Source organism: Echinops telfairi, unplaced genomic scaffold, assembly GCF_000313985.2.
Source record: "Echinops telfairi isolate 266 unplaced genomic scaffold, ASM31398v2 ScPeMD7_3533;HRSCAF=4204_0, whole genome shotgun sequence".
Classification (NCBI taxonomy): Eukaryota; Metazoa; Chordata; class Mammalia; order Afrosoricida; family Tenrecidae; genus Echinops; species Echinops telfairi.
Window position 1 is genome coordinate 39,331,445 of NW_022107431.1, and position 17,381 is coordinate 39,348,825.

The 17,381-nt window shown below is 39.6% G+C and overlaps 1 protein-coding gene and 1 long non-coding RNA gene across 2 annotated transcripts in view; one reads left to right on the forward strand and one right to left on the reverse strand.

Moving 5' to 3' along the window:
* Positions 1 to 17,381, reverse strand: part of SESN1 (sestrin 1) — a 112,894-nt gene that overhangs the window by 23,240 nt on the left and 72,273 nt on the right. The gene's annotated exons all lie outside the window — the stretch shown is intronic.
* On the forward strand, positions 235 to 16,753 carry LOC123522202. Its single transcript, XR_006680481.1, has 2 exons — positions 235 to 466; positions 15,608 to 16,753. It is a non-coding gene; the product is annotated as an uncharacterized LOC123522202 (long non-coding RNA).

Here is a 17,381-nt window from a genome sequence, read left to right on the forward strand (position 1 = left end):
GCCGCCCCGCAAGCCAATGAGAGCCCATCGCGCCGCGGAGCCCCGCCCCGACTGCCGAGACCCGGAGAAAACAAGCTCCAGGGCCCCCGCTCCGCAGCAGGAGATGAGCTAATGCTCAGGCCCGGAGTCGGCTCTGGGGGCCCCGAGGAGAAAAGTGCGTTGTGGCTGCAAGGTGCAACGCGAGCCCTCGGGTTTCCAGAGAGGCGACTCGGCCTCCCCACCCCCAGCCCAAGTACTCCCAGCGCAGGACCGGGGCCCACCACCCCTACCCATTTACCTAGATCCAAACTGCAGTCCAGCTGGAGACTAAGGCCTGCCCCCAAGAATCAATTCTCTGTCCACTTCATTGGCGAGTGAAAACTCCCCTCTTCCTCTCCAATAACGACCACACAGAACGCCGAATGGCCCCACAGAGTGTGGAAACAAGTACAGGACCATGGCCTAAATTCATGAAGATTTATTTTTGGTAAGTCATGTACAAACTTTAAATATCTTTCTCCCACACAAATAGTAAGCCTTGATCTCCCATCTGTGAATTGTCCCTTTCTTTCCACGTATATTCAAAGGTTTTAAATATCCCATCTGTCCCATAAACACCCTGGGCTATAAAGGAGAATTTCTCGCTCTGAAGTCTGATGAGGAAATTGAGAAAATATAGGTTGTGAAGAATCGCAAATAGCTGACATTGTTGGGCCCATAGCTCTCAAGTCCAGTTAATACTTTTTAACATGGCCCCATTAGCTTCTTTTTTTAATCTTTTCTTTAAAAATTACATCACTTTTTGCTTTTTGCCCTTGTGCTTTCCAACGCTTACAAGCTCAAGTTAAAAAAGAACATTCTGATGGAAGGAAACAAGTGGAGTTTAAATCAATAATTACTGACACAGAAATAAGACTCATAAAAGATGTTTCAGTCTTAGGAAACAATGTGTCAGAGAAGACTGTAACTCTTTTCGTGCTTAAATTATATTTTAAAATAAGCAGTTAATAGTGATGTTTTATTTACCTCCTCCAGATAAGTAAGGTATGTGCTACATGTTTTCATAAGCTGCTTTTGTAAGTGGCTAAAGCACCTGAAATATTTTTACAGGTCAGAGAAGCAATTTTGGTCAGTGTTAACACAAAAGGCTATAGAGCAAGGGTTCCAAACTGTCTTCCACTGAGCACAGATACACACAAACCCCGCCAAAACGCAAACACTGGTCCAGTGCTCCCTGAGCCATAAACAAACCAGCAAAATCAAGCTCAGCAAGTCTCCCAATGTGCAGTGAGATGACATCCTCTAAGATAAACTGGCGGGAAATGAATAACTTGGAAGCATAAATGCATGTGCCTGTTTGGGGCCTGTGACCCACAAAGGCAGATAATGAGGAAAGTACATGGGAAAGGATGCCTGATTGTACCAGCAAGTTGATCTGTGATTTTACTTTCTGGATGGAAAAAAATAAGCTGGTTGTCCATGAGAGCATATAACCTGGTTCGTGACATTGCAATTATGTCACTTACAAAATAGAGAATGTTCCATTTTCGGATGAGAGGCCAAAGAAAAGCTTGTGCCCAGGTGACCTGAAAGTGGCTTAAGCCAGTGAAAGTCAAAATGTCAGACAGTATTTAAGAATGTCTGGCGCTTGCTGGCTGTCCCCTGAAGAGCAAAAGGAAACACTGCCTGGTCCTGAGCTATCCCTGTAAGCTGCTGAGAGTGGGAGAGTTGCACTCCACGGGGCTGTCCATGGGCTGCTTTATGAAGCAGAGTTTCTTCCTGGTTTGTTTTAGTAGAAACTCCTCAGAAACCTGCTCAGCATCATTGGCTGGGAGACAGAATGAGGTTTCCCACACTGAAGGTGCGCCTTCTACCAGGGAACCACCCATGCGTCCTCTCTGATGCCTACTAACTGTGTAGTGAAGCAACACATATTGAAATTACATAGAAAGCTCTGATTAGGATCCCCTCCCCCCAAAATTTCCCCCACTTCTTGTGATGTTACCAATAAATGAACCAAGAAAAGAATATGGTTTTAATCTGTAATCAAATCAAGTGGCCCACTGGGAACCTGCATGTCATCCAAAGTTCTGATTCCTTTAGGGTCTCTATAAAGAGAGACCTGAATTCTTCACGGAGTACTGATTTCTGTTCTCTCCCATGGAGCAGTACTGGGAATTAGTCACTCTATTTTCTAACATGACAAGATTGCCTCCTAATAAATCTACATTAACCAAGAACGTAAACAGCTATATCAACTGACCAGCATATATCATTGTGCAGATTTCTCTTCTCGAAATATTTTGCTTCAATCCTTCAATAATGGGTCTTTTCTAAGGAGTTCACTGTTGAAAGAGGCCCAATGCCTGAAGGGGCTTCCCCTAATGAATGCCCAATGCTGAGCATGTGATGGACACACAATAAACATCTGCTGAACTGATGAAGGTCCTATAAAACAACAATGTCTGGAAAGAGCTGTGCTTCTGATAATGACTGTGGCTCTCATCATAGGCCAGAAGCGACTGTATAAACCCTTAAACATGTCATTTCACTGTGTTAGTCTTTCTAGAAGACTCTTGATATTTCATCTAAGAAGTTACATAAAAAAAAAAAAAGAAGTTACAGTAGTTCTAAAATAGTTCCTTTCCCTATGAATGTAGTCCCTATAAATTAAAGTCAAGGCAATTGTCTTTGCATCCCCCCTCGCTTTTATTTTTCTCTAATCAAGCTGATATAGCTATGTAAATGCATTGTAATTGCCCAATGACTTGACCGAACCGAAGAACTATAAAGCATTAGGGATGACTGGACTTGAGGTGTGGGGGAGGGGAGTTTTAGGGTAGGCATCCTGAAGAAAGAGATCTCTGAGATAAAGCTTAGATGATTAATAGAAGGGAGTTGGCAACAAAATGGGCTGTGGGGCGGGGGCGGTTGGGAGGTCAGAGGTGGAGTTTTAAGCAAAGGAACCAACATACGCAAAGGTCCAGAAGTGTGAAAGCATGTGGTCCAGTAGAAGAGCTGGAAAAGGGGGAGAGCAAGGAGACGAATGGAAGGCATTGAAGTAAAAGATAAACAGTAAGTCGTCTTCTTAAGGGATCTGAATTTCATTCTTAGGGTACTGTGGAGCTCCTGAACATTTTAAACAGAGAGTGACATCACATTTGCCTTTCAGCTAAGGTTTGGAAAAACATATCGGAGTCAAGGAAATGAGTTGGGAAGGCTATTGAGACAATCTTGGCAAGGCAAGAAATGGGACTAAAGAACAATAGACGTGAAGAAAAGTATAAGGATAAAGGAATTCTTTTGTCTCGTCAACGTGAAAATACGCTCTCTGTGGGAAGCATACTCTTGTTTTTGGAATTTAGGAGATCTCAAAGTATGTGCTGTCTTGACAAAGCAGTTTCTTGGAATCCATTAAACCAAACCAGTTGCCACTGACTTGACTTTGATTCATGGTAACCCTATTCGCGTCAGAACAGAACCACTCTGTAGGATGTCCAGTGGCTGAGTTTTCAGAAGTAGATGGCCAGACTTTTCTTTCAAGGGACTCTGAACAGCTTCAAGCTGCCAACTTTTTAGTTGGCAGCTATGCATGTTAACTATCCCGCAATTCCATTTATTAGGACTTAAAAAAAGTCAATTCAGAAAAATAATATAATTTAGGAGAAAGACTATTATTAATTAGGCTAAAAAAGCATACTTTTACTGACCACATACTAAACCTTGAATTTTCTCATTCACCAAAGGAATCATAGTAAAGTACTTACAGATCTTTTCATTATATAAAAAGAAATGTCTTTAATAATGAGTGATTAGAAGATACCACAATGATTTTGGCCATCAAGACAAAGAACTCTTTTAAGAGCTGAAGTGGGGTCAGATTTCTATAGTTAATCGTTTTTTGAACATGCCCCTAATACCATTTAAAATGTTTCCTTTAGAATGAATGCTGCTTTATAGATTGTTTTTGTTAACTAATTTTATCAAGATTTTTCTTGCCCAGTTCATATCTTCCTGTTTTTACATATGTAGCTTGTCTACTAAGCACTTCCGTCCCCCAACCCACACCCCCTTCAACATCATGTTTTGGGTACATTTAGATCCTTTTAGCAATGAACTTTAATTTTATATTGTTCCCTAATTTGTGCTCTACTCTTTTTCACTTCTTCAATTTAAGTTTTAGAATTCTATTATACAGGAGTAAGAATGCTGACAACTCTGCTTTCTCTTTCTTCTAAGATTTCTTCTTTAGAAATGTCTGGGTTGTTTCAAATCTCTACACAGGAATTCAGAAATGCAGGGCACCACCTGTATTTATAAGTAAGGCTATATTCCAGAAGTGTTGATGGGTTGAGATTAGAAAATCACTTTTTACCAAAGAATCACTGTTCAATTGTGGTCAGGGTTTCCATGCTAATGATACTAAGACTATTCACTTATCAGCTCCTATGTACCACACACTGGGCACTTTACGTATAGAAAACAAAAACAAAAACTCACTGCCATCAAGTCAATTCTGACTCATAGCAAATGTGTAGAAAAGGACAGAACTCCCCCCTGTGGGTTTCCAAGACTGTAATTCTTTATTAAAGGAGTATAAAATCTCATCTTTCTTCCAGGGAGTGGCTGGTAGTTTTGAACGGCCGACTTTGTGGTTTGCAGCTCAACATATACCCCATGATTCCATCGGGGCTCCTGCTTTACAGATAGAAGGCAGTTTGTCTTTTACAAATTTATAAAATAGATATAATTTCATCTCCCTTCTATCTTACTCATAAAAGGGAGATAATTATAATTATTTCTATTTTATAAATTTGCAAAACAAACTCATTTTAAAAAATGGGTGACTTGTCTAAGGCTATACATATTGCCCTTGAGTTGATTTCAACTTGTGGCACCAAGCAAGGAAAACAGAGCCTGAGATCAGAACCCAGATTTGTCTGAATCCAAACCCCAGCCACTCTGCTGGCTTTGTTTCTTTGAATGAAGATGCACTTTCTGATTTAAGGTAGCACTATGTCTTCGGCCACATTCTTGCTTGTTTCTTTGAATGAAGATGCACTTTCTGATTTAAGGTAGCACTATGTTGTCGGCCACATTCTTGATTCTGGGGCCAAGAAAAGAGGGTAAGGGAAAAGAACGTTCTGTCTCCTTTCCTTATGCTCAGGTGACATGTGATAAAAAGAGAAAGCAGGGGCAGGTGATCTTTGTCTTTGAGCTTCTCCATGCCTCTCTCCCCTTCACGCCCCAGCTGTCTTTGTAGACCTTCAGTGACCCCTCCTGGTACCCCCAAACTCCTTTACCACATAATGCAAGTTCAGTATTCAATTTTCTTAAAGATTTGGGCAGTTTAGATGAACTTTTGTGGAGGCTTAGGAGCCATCAGCTTATGCCTGGACTCAGCACCACTAAGCAAACTCTCTTTGTCACAGTCTGTTCCCTCTTTCTCCATAGGAACTGACCTATGCCCCTCCCAAACTTTATGATTTCTCTGGAGCTGCTCTCCCGCACCACCAAGAATGCAGCTCTATAGGCTCTGGATCCCTTGTGAAGCAGGCAGGTACTTACAAGTCAGACCCTGCCCATATGTGCATAGTTGTTAACAAGATTCAGAGAACATTTTGTAACCACATTTGGCTTTTAACATCCTCTACCTTATCAAAGGTGGAAACAAAGTATCTATTGTGATCATCAAAGGTAAATAAAGGAATTCGGTTAGAAACATTGCAACTTTGAGAAGCGAATTACTGTTTGTTTGTTTTTAATCATTTTATTAGGGGCTCATACAACTCTTATCACAATCCATACATACATCAACTGTGTAAAGCACATTGGTACATTCATTGCCCTCATCATTCTCAAAACATTTGCTCTCTACCTAAGCCCCCGGCATCAGGTCCTCATTTTTTCCCCCTTCCTCGCTCCCACCTCCCTCATGAGCCCTTGATAATTTATAAATTATTATATTGTCATATCTTGCCCCAGTCCGACGTCTCCCTTCACCCACTTCTTTGCCGTCTGCCCCCCAGGGAGGAGGTCACATATAGATCCTTGTAATCGGTTCCCTCTTTCCAACCCACTCCCTCTACCCTCCCCGTAGTGAATTACTGTTAAGTATCATTGTTGAGTTACTAAATAAGAAGGAATAAATCTAATTTGGAGTAGTATTAAGAGTGGGATGGAATAGGTAATTCCATCTGGTGGGGAGCTGAGTGTAGGAACTTTATCCCTTATGTTCTTAGGAGCAACTGAAGGTTTTTAAAAAGAAAGAAGCACAGATCCAACCTAAAAAAGTTTTAAAAATGATAACTGAAGAGACTAGGTACGTGGCATATTTTAATATAATATTTTTTCTCAAACTATCTATGTATATGTTGTTATTGTTAGGTGCTGCTAAGTTGGCTGATTCATAGAGGCTCTTTGGACAGCAGAAATCGCCCAGTCCTGCACCATCCTTCCAATTGTTGTTTGGGCAGAGTCCATTCTTAACAGCCACTATGTCAGTGTGTGTGTGTGTGTGTGTGTGTGTGTGTGTGTGTACGCACACTGTGTTATAGAAGCTTTAAAACATGTATTGAGGAGTGCAATTTTATTGGTACTTAAAAACGTGAAAATATTTTAAGAGTCTCAAGGTGCTTCTGTCTGTAAACATAAGGCATGAGTTGATTTTAATATGCAACCTGTAGTTTTAAATCCAAGGAATATGAGGGAAAGTAAAAAAGTTTTACTAAAATAAATAATAGAAATTTCCATTAAACAAAAATATCGAAGTGTTAAGTTCTTTTTTCTTGATGTAGCCTCCTCCAGGTCTCTAGAGGTATTTCCAGCTTTTGAACCTTTCCCCAGACAACAGCATAATAAACGGTGAAAAGACTGAAGTTGTCAAGGGTTTCATTTTACTTGGACCTCCAACCAGTGCTCAAGGAAGCAGCAGTCAGGAACTCAAACGCCATACTACAGTGGGCAAAGCTGCTGCAAAAGGCCTCTTGAACGTGTTTAGAAAGCAAAGATGTCATTTTGAGGACCAAGGTGCCCCTAACCATGGTGATTGTGATCCACTCAGATGCCTAGGAAAGTTGCACAATGAATAAGGAAGACTGGAGAGGAATTGATGCATTTTAATTATGGTATTGGGAACAATATTAAAAGTACTGTCGACTGCCAGAAGAACCAACAAATCTTTTCTTCAACATATGGCCAGTATGCTCCTTTGAAGCGAAGGATGGCAAGACTTCATCTTATGTACTCTGGACACGTTGTCAAAAGAGACCAGTCTCTGAAGACGGACATCATGTTTGGTAAAGTAGAGGGTCAGGATAGTAGAGGCAGACCGTCAGATGGATGGACACGGTGCCTGCAACAATGGGCTAAAACTTAATCGTGAGAATGGCATGGGACTGCGCGGTATTCCATACTCAGGATAACTTTGTGTGGAAACGGACTCGGTGCACCCAACAGCAACAATAGTTACAACGCAAGAATTCTGAGTCCTCCCATTTACACCACGGCATGGCTGCAGTTCTGGCACCCTCGAGGGCTCTATAAGGTTCCTTTAAATGTCCTTTGAGTTTGGAGAGCAAAAAGAAGTCTGAAGGAGTAGATGAGGTGTGTAAGGTAGATGGGGCAAGGTTTCTCAGCAAAATCCTGGTGGGATAGGCCTTGCTACCTTCAAAGAATGAGCAGGTGCTTTGTCTTGATGAGAAGAAACACCGCCATGCAACTTTCCTGGCCTTTCTCCTTAAATGTAGTTTTTAATTCTCTTCTTTAAAATATATACATGTTTTTTCTTAAAACCTCTTCTAATAAACTCCCGTGATCATCTTGTGTCCTTTAAGAAAATCTATCATGGTTAACCCTTGAGAATTCTCAAAAAAGCAACTGCCCTGAACTTCTGAATTGACTTCTTAGCCTTGAATTGAACTGTTTAATTGGATTCTTTTAAAGGCACTCCAACAAAACTATGACAAATGCACTAGAGAAATTGTTTGCAGCCATCCACTAATGACAGAGACATGTTTAAACACATTTGGCAAGAATTCATGTGTATATGAACTGGAGATGGAATTGAATTTTCACCTATTTCCTTTATAAAATGGAATTTACCTCTGGTTAAAAATATGAAATACTAAAAATGCTACATATATATTAATGAATCACTAGGTTAATCATACCTGTATTTTATTTTTTATTGATACCTGTATTTTAAATGTAAGTTTTGACATCAAAATCCTAACAACATAGTCTATAACCTGAACCATTGAAATTAAGGTCCCTTTTGTTTGTAACAACTATCCTGCCCTCCATGTGCACAGCTCCCACCAGGACCTCTGACAAATGGTGACCAGAATTCTGTGATGGATGCTTCTCTGGGAAAGCTCCCCCCACCCCACCCCCTGCCCCAACTAGGTCCTTTGTAGTAATCTTTAGTTGTAGGTCTTTTAAACCTTTAAATCACCTTCTTTCCCTCCCCCAACCACTCCTTCTCAGATCTCTTTTTTCCCAACAAGATATGGAGTTGGTAGATCCTTCACTAGTACAAAGTACACGGCTACATCTAGAGATGAAATGGTGTGTGCATTTGGGAAGTTAATGATATTCACTGAACTTTCCAAAATCCTCACTGCCCTTCTGTGGACCATTTCTCCTGATGCAGAAAGGGTGCGGATACATTGGGGTGCTGTAGTTCAAAGAATAAGATGTGCGTGTTGGCCCATCACTGATCGCTTTCTATTTAGATAAAACATAATCTGGGAAAGATATAATGGCCCATTAAAAATTATGCATATTACATGTGTTGAAAGTGAAAGGACTAACTTGAAATCATTTAAAAAAGCAACTCCCTCCCCTAATGTTTGTGTTCATCAATTTGCCAAATAGTTGACAAAGACACATAGAATTATATTCAAACAATGCAGGTTGAAGATGGTAATGTTGAGCTGCTCACCACAAAGTCAGCGCTCCACACCTACCAAGCCACTCCACAGGAGAAGACTGAGACTGCTTCTGGAAGGGATTACAGCTCAGAAGCCCTATAGAGGGAGGCTATGATTTGGAACTGACTCCCTGGCAGTGGGTTTGAGTTGGTTGGTCTGGTGGCCCAGTGGTTAAGCACATGGCTTCTAACGGAAAGGTTTGAATCCACCAGTCACTCTGCAAGAGAAACTATGGCGGTCTGCTTCCATCAAGATGACAGGCTCAGGAGTCCTGTGGGGTAGCTCTACTCTGTTCTATAGGGTCACTAGAGCCAGAATCAATTATGCTCATTTGGTTTCTTTTTTCTTTTGCAAATTCTATTTGACATTGGTGGGAATGTCACTTTAAACTGGGTTCCTGCCGCACTTTGTTGGAACCAGTTCTGGACCTGGGAGCATTCTTGTGTAGTTACCGACTAGCACAGATCATGAGCCACATTCAAATATGTTTTCATTTTTTAATATCAGCAGCATCTTTTATCAAATAATTTTGCCAGCTTTCTGATAGATATAATATTTAAAGCTGGAATTTTATTTTAAAATGGTTTCTGTATTTATTAAGTTCAAACAAATAAACTAAGTTATTATCAAGTCAATTTGTGACAAGAATGAGGCGATTTTATGTTTGAAACCATTTTGAAATGAAGGGATTGTGGATGAGAGTTGCAGTGTTGTTTTGTACTTTCTCGTACTCACTGTATCTGTAGTCTCGTGGAGAGTAAATTTGAATGGGCATGGTTTCACTATCTCAGGATAATCTGTAGTTAAACTCATCCAGAAGCTTAAACAAAAAGTCAAAAAGAATTGTTTCATATAGCTACATGTATTCTGTAAGTGCAAAAGTAAGTTAAAAAGCACCAACATATACAACATGCACCAAAATTACTAAATCATAAAGTACTGTCCTGCAGGAATGTGTAGTGCAATCACTTGTTATAACAGTGGAACTGCCCCCTTTGTATTTGCAAGATTTTACATCTTCATGGATGTGGTCAGCCTCATCTTTCTCACCATGGAGTGACTGTTGTGTTCAAACTACTGACCTTACAGTTAGCACTTGAGTACTTAGTCTCCCAGGACACCAGAGCTCCTGTATATACCAAAAATCCCAAACCAAACTCTGCCATCAAATGGATGTCAACTCATAGCGACCCTACCAGACTGCCTCTTGTGAGTTTCTGAGACTGTAACTCTACAGGAATAGAAAGCCCAGGATTTCTTTTGTGGAGCAGCTGGTGGTTTTGAACTGCTGATCTTGTAGTTAGCAGCCCAACGTGTAACCACTAGTGACCATCGCTCCGTGTGTACCACCAGGGCTTCTTAAAAAGAACAGGTTCTTCTTAGAATCACAATGGCTCATCAAAGTCTTTAGAATTAGAAAGGATATAGATCTGGTATAAAATGGAAAGGATATCAATCTCCTAGTCCTTCTCTGAAAAATTTGAAAAAAGTCAATCTTATCTGTAAGTGACATATGCCAATATCATCAATTAAACCTTTTGGATAGAGTAATTTATTTTCACATTATAAAGTACTTTGGAGCTGTTTTTATGAATAAGCATTTTATTGATAGCAAAAAAAAAATTCAGTGTTTTTAACAGCCCAGTTTTAAAATCATGTATTTGTTCTCTACATTTAGAACTTGTTTTGGATTAAACTCTCAATTATTCAACCAGATTTAAAAACTGAACCACAACCCTTTTGACTTGTGTTTTGCAAATGTAAAATTAAAATCTTGGACCTTAAATTTCCACATGGGAGAATTTTTTTAATCTAAATTTTAAAAGATACCAGAAAGAAAAGAAAAAAAATATGGAGGATCAGGAGAAGAGCAAAGCAGAGACAAAAGGAAGGAGCAGGCTGAAGTTCAAATAGGTCACACTCAACTTTCAATTTTCCCTGAGAACAAAAAAAAACAAACAAGCTTAGCAACGGCTTCCAGCCAATCACAAAGCAGACAAACAGGTAAGTGCTCAACCACTCCAGATACCATTGAGGGCCGACCTTCAACTTTTCTTTTTTTAAATATAATTATATAGTGTCAGAGAAGAACATAACAAGTTATTGAATAGGATATACTGTCATGGGGTAAAAGTAACATAAAGATAAAAATACCTTCACTAAACTTTAAAAAAGCATATCAAATTTTAATAATGTGATAACTCTGCTTTCATCTTTATTATGCTTGATATTAGATGCATTAACATTACTTTAAAAATACCTGATGTTAAAAAACAAAGAAACAGAATTCCCTGAGAAGTTTTCTGTGTGGGAGGAAGGTTAGGTAGAAACATCTGGAAGAATCTTCTTACATTTCCTCTTACTCAATTTCTGAAATGCATAGGGGAGAAATACCCTGCAATGGAATGTTATAATCTAGATCCAAAAAGACAAAAGATGAGTGATGCTAAACCACATACAGTAACAATTTTCAAGGCAGGTGAACAGACGTAACAAATTACACGGTGCTCATCTATGCATCATTTCTATTGTTCATTTCTGTATCATTCTTTGAGAGGTTTTTTGAAGTTTAAGAAGGGATTTTCAAAGAATTACAGATAGCCTCCCTGGAATGTTTATTGCAAACCTCACCATTGGCGCAAGCTGACAAAGAACGTTATCCTGCAATAAAGATATGAAAACACTGTGAATCAACAGTTAACAGTTTCCGTCATTCTGCTTGGGCTTGTCAAATTTATAAAGTATTATAAAAGAAGTTTCCACTATTTTCTATGAAAAAAAATCTTCAAGAACTACTTTGTTTTATTTTTACTGCTTAAACCATTTGCTGGTTTTAGTTCCCTTAAAAGTAAAAAAAAAAAAAAAAGAATTATTTTAAGTAGAGCAGCTTGTGTTGCCGGTATTATAAATTAGATAATGAGACCTGTCATTTTAAAATATAGGTGGTTTGTTAATACTATGTTGGGGTGGTGTCAGAATATATGTATGCATGTTTTCAATCAGTATTTCTTTTATTCTACACATCTCTAGGAGGGTAAAAGAAAATGAAATGTCTAGAGACTAGCTTTAGGTTTTCTTTATCAGTAATACCCTTACTCCATCCTTCTCCTCAATCCTCAGTTGTTACATAAAAGCTAAGTTGTGTTGTATTAAGAAAAAAGTAGTTTCAATACATTTATTTGGAATAGAGGGATTTTACATTAAGCACATATTTTCCTTGAGCTCTTAAGCAAGTTAAACCTATTTCCACTTCTTAGTTCCTGGCATGTGAAACAGAATTTACTCTCAATATAGACCCAAAGGGACTCTTAAAGTTTGTACCTTAAAACTGTGAATATAAAACAGGCAAGCCCACAGTAAATCAAACAGTATCTCACACAGTGTAGTATTTGGAAGATGAAGAACAGTATTAGGTTGGTAAACTGTAAATGATGTTCCTCATGTGGTGGCATCATGGTTATGTGATGGGCTACTAACTGCAAGGTCAGCAGTTCAAAACCTCCAGCTGTTCCATAGGAGAAAGATGGAGCTTTCTAGTCCCATAAAGAGTTACACTCTTAGAAACCCACAGGGGCAGTTCTTCCCTGCCCTGTAGGGTCTCCATGAGTCAGAACTGACTCGATGGCAGTGAGTCGGGTTTCATGCAGTATGACAAAAATATGTGCAGAAGATGAAATCGGAGAAGCCTTTTGAAGGAAATGGTGATAATATGTTCTTAGTGAAACTGGGAAACTGGGAGTGTTTTCAGGTGTCAGGGGGCAATCTGTGAAGTCTCACAGGGCAAGTACAGAGGGTGAATGGAGTAGAGGAAAATGGAGGAGGATTGGAATGAGTGAGGAAGGATCACAGGAGATACTCTGGAGTCTTTGTATTTTTGTAATAGGTACACTGGAGGGCCCGTCGACATATCCTAGGGAGGGAAGGCGGTCCGGTGACTTAGGTGGTCACAGAGGTTTGGGTAAGCAGGCAGTCATACAGAAGAGATCACAGGAACCTATACAGTACTGGGAAGACAAGGAAGGAGTGGTGAGAAGTGTTTCTGGGCCCTGGCCTCTTTCCCGGTGGGCACACAACCATTGGAATGAGGACAGTGATAACAGACTCTAAAATATCACTGGAAAACATGGTATTATGGTAGAAAGAGCATGTCTTGGGTGTTAGATCAACTTGAGCTCCAACTTTCATTCTGGCACCTTCTTGGCTCTGTGACCTTGACTTAGGTATGTAACCTCTCTGCATCATTATTTCTCATTTCTAAAACACATAATATCTCTCTGTAGATTATTATGAAGGCTAACCGAGTTAAAATAATATATGTAAACGAAGTAAAATGGTGGCTTTAAAAACTCACTGCCATAGAGTCAACGATGACTCAGTGACACTGGAGGACAGGGCAGAACTGTCCCCTGTGGGTTTCTAAAACTGCCATTCTTTATGGAATAGAAAGCCCGGTCTCTCCTTCAGAGCAGCTGGTGGTTTCAAACTGCTGGCCTTGCAGTTAGCAGCCTAATACATAACCCACTATGCCACCAGGGCTCCTAAAATCGTGCCTGGTTCATACTAATTATAATTATGTTATTTATTGTAGTTATATTATCATATTTGAAACCAGGAAGTGTAAAATTTATTTCTATAATCAAATTTTAAGACTACAAATCCTAGTTATTGATTTTACAGGCCTCTCTCAATGGGCTTTCATTTTCCTAACACAGTAATAGTCATATTTTCAGCTTAGTGTGAAGGGCTGCCCCTCTGGCCCTTTGTACCTGTTTACCTTCATTAGCCTGAGGCTTTGTTCCTGAGTGCAGGTGCTCCTTGAGGAACAAACACCCAGAGCTGGGCAAAGCACTACATCAAGTGATAAGAAAAAAGAGGCAGGACCAAGGAAGAAGACAGGGACGTTGTTCTCCACAAGGACTATGAAAAAACACCATCTGGCACGGAACACAAACCAACCACACTGCCATCAGGTAGCTTCAGACTCAACTCCCCTCCCTGTAAGTAGGAGTAGAACTGGCCCAAAGGGTTTCCAAGGCTGTTAACTTTATGGGAGCAGACAGCCTGCCTTGTCTTTCTCCAGGGGAACAGCTGGGGGGTTCTAACTGCCAACCTTCAGGTTAGCAACCAAGCACTTAGCCACCTGAGCTCCTCAACTAGCTCAGAAACCCAAACCCCAAACCAAACCCACTGCTATTGAGTCCAGTCCAACTCATAGCAATTCTACATAGAGTTTCCAAGGTTTAAGTCTTTAAGGGAGGGAGCAGACAGCTTTACGCTTCTCCTGAGGAGAAGGCTGGTGGGTTTGAATGGCTGATCTTGCAGTTAGTAGCCCAGCATCCAACCCATACTGCCACCTGGGCTCCTTTAGTTGCTTGATTAATATTGGTTGAAAGAATATTGAATTGAACTAAAAAACTCACCGCCATTGAGCTAATTCTGACTCATAACTACCCTATAGGGCAGGTGTAGAACTGTTTCTTGGGGTTTCTAAAGCAGGAAATCTTTACAGGAGCAGAAAAAGTGGCATCTGTCTCCCAAGGAGGGCTGGTGGGTTTGAACTGCCGATCTTCTGGTTAGAAGCCTAATGCCTAACCCCTATTCTACCAGGACTCCTTGAATATTGAATACATAAGACCAACATATCCATATCAGGATATAATAGATGGGTACTTAAAATACATCTTAGTTATATTATAGGCATTTCATTAAAGAGAAAATAGTAAGTTCAAACCTACCGAAAATAAATGTATAAACTAAAATTACCCTTAGCTTAAAGAAAATATAACATTTTTATGTAAAATGGTGAGATGAAGACAAAAATGAAGCTTTAAATCACCACCCAATAGTTGCCTCATTAGATTTAAAACAATAAAAAATGTTAGAGCTTTTTCTTACTAGTGAAATAGTTTTGCCTATTCAAATAATAAAATGATTTAGAAGTAAACCCAATGATTATGTACACATGCGAGTATGTGCACATGTGCCCGCGCATGCATGGAAACGAATACATAGGCACACTCACAGGCACACACGTGCATGTCTTGAAATGTGTTCAAACACATTTGAAAATCATTTGGCTAAAATATATGTTGTCTATTCATTTAATAATACATCATTATACCCAAATAATTTTTTTATAATCTTACAGACAGAATAAAGAACATGCATGCATGAGTGTGCCGCGCGCACACACACACACACACACACACACACACACGCCACTAAGTTTATATACCAAAGCAGATTTCCATACATTTTAGTGTATCACAGAAACCCTTGTCCAGTATCTCTAAAAGACAATATGCTCTTAAATAGTACAGTATGATACACAACAGCTTGTTTCTCTGGTGTCCTAAGGTGATGATGACTTAGAAGAGAGTAGGCAGGACCATTAAAGAGATAGTGGGATGGGTGGGTGATTGTTAATCTTTTCAGTGGTTTGAAAGCAAATGCGTAGCAAGTGAAGGTGATTGTGAAGAACAAAGTTGACCTCGTTGATCGTTTTACGATTTGGTATAAGACCGTGGAATCAATACCACCAAGAGCAAAAAGACGGACAATTGGACACAGACACGGGTGTGTGTGTGTGTGTGTGTGTGTGTGTGTGTGTGTGTGTGTGAATGGACAGTAGAAAAGCAGTATTAAAAAGACATGCTGAGAATTTTCCAGACTGATTAAATTTTCTTCTTTTCCAGGAAGCACAATGAATCCCATGGAGAGTAAATGAAAGAAGAGACATGCATTGTTAAACAATAAAACGAAAAAATATCCCAAGGAGAAGGAAAGACTTAACAAGCTGTCATAAAAAAGTTAGGTTATCTACCAAAGAGAAATGAAACCAACAGCCTAGTTGTTAGCAATGGAAGCCAGAAGACAGTGGTATGTCTTCAAAGTGCTGAGAGAAAACTATCATTCTTGAATTGTATGCATTTAAAAAACTATCATATATTAAAAACTAAAATTCTACCACAACTGAAGGAACTTCAATTCAGGAAAATGCAAAGTGATTCCAGAAAAATACCCCCACCCCCACCCCCAAAAAAAGTCAAGAAAAAAAAGATTAAGATTTTCATTTAATTAGTAAAATTCTCACCTATCCCTAAGGAGTCTGGAATAGTTTTGTGTGAGCATCTGGCTAGGATTCTGACCAGCTCTGTATGAACATATACTTTCGTTTCTCTTAAGTAAAGATGTAGGAGTCTAATGGCTGATCATGTAAGACATAGAGGTTCAAGTCACTGCAGACTTGTTTTCCCCAAGCGGCTTTACCATTCTACACCCTCAGCAGCATTGTAAGAGAGTTCTGAGTGGCTCACACCCTCATCAACATTTGGCACAGTCAGTCTTTTTTCTAAGAGGTGCAGTGAAGTGCATCCACTGGATGCAACTCTCCCTACACCATCCCCAGAGGTTATCTGGCACAGTCTGGATACATTTTTGGGGTTGACACAATTGTTGGTGGCGGCGGGGATGCTGCTAAGCATACCACAAAGCATGGGACAGTCCTCCACAACAAAACACTAAAAAACCAAACTCACTGACATCAAGGCTATTCCAACTCGTAGTGACCTGTAGAGCAGGGAGAACTTCCCCATTTGGGTTTCCAAAATTATAAACCATTACAAGAGTAGAAAGCCTCATCTTTCTCCTGCAGAGTTGCTGGTGGTTTTGAACTGCTAACCTTATGGTTAGTAGTCCAACCTATACCCCACTATGCTAACACACTCCCTCAACAAAGAATGAGTTTGGGTCAAAAAGTCAAGTGGTTAAGAAGCCTGGGAGAAGTTGTGATTTTAATTTGCATTTCCTTTATGACTAGGAATAAATTACTGAAAATCTTTTATTGTGTTTTTAGTCATTCTTTTGAAAATCATTTATTGGGGGCTCCTACAGCTCTTATAACATTCCAGACATCAACTGTATCAAACATATTTGTACATATGTTGCCATTATCATTTCCAAACATTTTCTTCTTGAGCCCTTGGTATAAGCTCCTCTTTTGCCCCTCTCCCTTCCCAACCCTCTTGAATCCTTGATCAATTAAACATTGTTATTATTATTTCATATCTTACACTGTCCATTGTCTCCTTTCATCCACATTTCTGTTATTCATCCCCTTCGGGGAGGGTGGCTATATATCCAATCTTGTGATGGGTTCCCCCTTTCTCACCGTTGTTTACCTTTTTAAGTGTCTTTTCAAGTCTCCCCTCCCCCCCACATTTTTTTTTCTTCAATTGGGTTGGTTGTCTTCTTACTAAGGAATTGTGTTCTTTAGTCTGGAAACTGTCTAATTTAAGTGCTATTAATATTTTCTTCCAGTCTGTGGCTTGCCTTTGCATTTTCTTAATAGTAGTTTTAAAGAGTATTAAGTTTTAATTCTGATGATATAATTTATCTACCTTTTTTTTTGGTTTCGTGCTTTTCTTATCTTCTAAGAAACCACTGCCCACCTCAAAGTAATTAAGATTT